The sequence below is a fragment of the Lactuca serriola genome, chromosome 6, assembly GCF_051521515.1.
Source record: "Lactuca serriola cultivar US96UC23 chromosome 6, Lser_US96UC23_V15, whole genome shotgun sequence".
In the NCBI taxonomy this organism is placed as follows: Eukaryota; Viridiplantae; Streptophyta; class Magnoliopsida; order Asterales; family Asteraceae; genus Lactuca; species Lactuca serriola.
In genome coordinates, this window is record NC_136413.1 from 20,990,917 (window position 1) to 20,994,593 (window position 3,677).

The 3,677-nt window shown below is 32.9% G+C and overlaps 1 pseudogene; it reads left to right on the forward strand.

The window, feature by feature from the left end:
- Positions 1-420: 420 nt before the first annotated feature.
- LOC145059556 (vacuole membrane protein KMS1-like) lies at positions 421-2,933 on the forward strand (annotated as a pseudogene).
- The last annotated feature ends 744 nt before the right edge of the window (positions 2,934-3,677 follow it).

Consider the following 3,677-nt stretch of genomic DNA (forward strand, 5'->3'; position numbering starts at 1 on the left):
ATCCCAACCAGATGTATGTAAGATTTTCTACACTTTTTATTTTTTGTCCCAATGTTGGCTGGATTGTTTGATTTAACATCTAACTCGAGACCAAGAAAAGCAAGCAACAGCGAGCACAAATCATATCCATAGAGAGACAGCGCACAATCAGTGAATGCTGCGAATCTCATATCTTCCTGGAGTCCTCTTCCCGTAACAACAACAAAGATCTGCTTTTGCGTTGTTACTGATCTTAGCCTGCTCCGTTTGAATAGTGAGTTTATCAGATTTTCTAGGACTTGTATTCATCCCGATTGTCACTGATTTGAGATTTTATCGAGAATTTAAACTGATTCAAAAGATGTATTTTCGTTTTAGCATGTGAGTGCAGAATAACTTCAATCGCACTCGTAAATCTTGTTGTCTTCTCAGGCTTTCGAGATGCCGATCTCAGGTACCTCTTTTGATTTTTGAGATGCCGGGATTGTTTAAATCAAATCCTCTAACATTTGATGTTGTTGGCTGTAATCCATGGACATAACTAGGGTAGCTCAATCCGTCCAGATCCACAACTTTTTTGATCTGGTTGTCTAATAGATTAAACTATTATCCTTTTTCATTGGTCAATTGATTTGACTTTGTGACAACCTGATTCTTGCTACTATTCTTGCTCTTTTCTTAACCTTATAAAATCATGGGACATATTATATCCCTTTCTCCATGCCTTGTTGGCTTATTTTATTTGATTCATATCTTTTGTCTGTTGCACTTTCGCAAGGGTTTTTTTTAGTCTTCTTTACTTACTCTATTTCCGTTGAGGTTTTGTATTGTTTCTTTTTTCAGACTAAGAAAGTTTTACCTACTTAATTTGGTAAATCGAAACAATATTGATTAAATGTCATTGAAGATGTGAAATGAGTTTGTTGGATAACTTGCTCTAGGTTACTCGAGTTTACATGAAACTAATATGACAATGTAATAATATCAAACTAACACAATGGAACCATGGTTGTGTTTATTCATGTATCTCTCTCTCTGTGTGTGTGTGTGTGTGTATAATTGATCTAATAAGATCACCTCACTCTTTTCTTATGAAAAAATTTATCATCTCTCTATAGTCTATGTCTATATACATAAGAAATGACACAACACAATGGCATTGCTCTGTATCTAGTGTGCATTGAGTGGACTGATGTCAATTGGATAAAATTGTAATCTTTTTTGTCTTGTGTAACAAACACAGCCTTAATTATGGAAGTTCTCATTTTACCATTTGGATTTTTTTTCCAATTTTGGGTTTATATTTTTGTAATGGTGAGTGGATGCCTTGTTTCCTTGGCTAATCGGTTTTCTTGTTTGTAATTGTAGGACTGCGTGAGAAGGATAAACAAGAACATGAGAATATGACATTAATAGCACAACCTTTCAAAACATTGAAGCTTTTTATAGTGGCTGTTCTTCAGTATATAACAAGATCACTGGTATACCTTCTAACACATGTTGTCTGGCTTATGCTTTTTGTCACACTCACAGTTGCAGCTGGACTCTTGTTTCTGTCTGTGGATGGTCCTCATGGAAAGGTACTTCTTATTGCCTATTACTTACATTAGGCCATTACAACTACATATTTCTACAGTTTTATTTGAAATAATGATGTATATGAGTTCTCTCAAATGAAAGCTTCTATTGATCACGAGATCATCCATAAAACCGAGTAAATACCATTTTTTGGTCTCTATTTATTGATCTTTATTAGTTGTTTTCCAAGAAAAGCATAAAATCAAATCAAAACCCAAAATCAGTTGTACATTGATCTTCAATAGGTATTCTGTTTGTTAACAAATTCTTTGCCTATGATTCATCGTACTCAAAGTTCCTTCAAATTATCGATGAGGTTGTAAGTTCCTTGGTTTTCATGATTATATGTTACATATTAATATATAATGATGAATATGTGATACATGTGTTCTTGTAGCATGTTGAAGAGCTTCTTGAATATGCAAGGTTTGGACTATGGTGGGTAGCTCTTGGTGTTGCATCTTCCATTGGTCTTGGTGAGCTCAATCAACTTTATCCCCATTATCATTTATTATTATTATTATTATAATAGTTCAATATCTAATTTAATAAAAAATAATACTTCTTCAGTGGCTAAATCAATAAAATGGTGAAAGTACAAGTGTTGTTCTGTATTTTTCCCTTTAGATAATTATATTCTTGCATTTTCATTTATTATGTTCTTTTTTGGAAACCAAAGTTTTTGAAGTTTTGTTAAGTTGTATTTGTAATTAATTGATCAGGGTCTGGGTTGCACACTTTTGTTCTATATCTGGGTCCCCACATTGCTTTCTTCACAATAAAAGCAATGCAGTGTGGTCGGGTGGATCTTAAAAGTGTTGTTTATGATACAATAAAGTTAAACAGAAGCCCTACATGGCTTCAAAAGGATTGTTCAGAGTTTGGGCCTCCATTGTTTTTTATCCTCTCAAGGTGTTCAGGTTCCACTTAGCAGCATTTTGCCTCAAGTACAAGTAGAAGCTATTCTTTGGGGCCTTGGAATTGCATTAGGAGAGCTACCTCCACATTTCATTTCTAGAGCAGGTTTCTTATACTTATTCTTATTATTATTTTTTTTCCTTTTCGTATATTGCTATTCCCTTCTCAAATTGCTTTTTTTTCCTCATTAAGTGATACACTGATAAAGTGTTATCTAGATAAATGATGTTTGTGAAAACATGACAGAAAATTATTTGAATCTTGTTTTAAAAATGACAAAAAATGTACAATTTTTTGCAGCAAGTATCTCGGGTGATAAAATGGATGTGACAGAAGAACTAGATGCTTCCTCATTAGAGAATAATGGAGTTGCTTCAAACTTAAATCACATGAAGCGTTGGTTCCTTTCACATGCTCAATATTTAAAACATAGCTCCTTTACAAAATTTGAGTCATAGTTTTTTAATAATAGTGTTGATTTAACAAAAGTGTTGGTGGGTTGATTGGTATTTTTATGCATATTTGATTAAATTAATTGATCAGGGTAAGGATCTCTATATATGTTGGAATCAGGGGAGGAATGGAATTCTTCATTCCATTGGAATGGAAAGAAAACATTTTGTTTTGTCTAATTCAACGGAATGGGGAAAACCCTACTCTTTTTTTCCTTATAATGCTATATGTATGAGTTATTAGCATGATCTGTTAAATTTTGATAAACATGGGCAGCATGTTAGGTGTGCAGCTGTTTTGGCTTTGAGTATAGTTGGCCACAACAAGCCAAATCTCATCAAGGGCCTTCTTCCATAACTGTTGCCACTTATTTATGCAGAACTCATAGGCGAGGTTTAGAATATTAGTTTTAGACATAATTATATTATTTTATCTGTTAACACATGTTCATCATCTAAACCTGGTATGCGGTATTTCAATTGATAAATATATTTATCAAGATTTTGAGTTGGCCATATTTATTTAACATTTGACTTTATATTTGCAGGTGCGTTTAATACGATATTGTGTGGAGGGCTCCGTTTTTTTTGGTGTATGAGTTCATTGAAAATGGAAACTTGAGTCAACATTTACATGGAACAAGTGAATTTAAGTTCAATTGTATATAAATGAGTTCATTTTTTTTATAATATTTACTCACTTTTGGAATAATTATTTGTATTTGACATATTAGTGAAATGAATTATCTT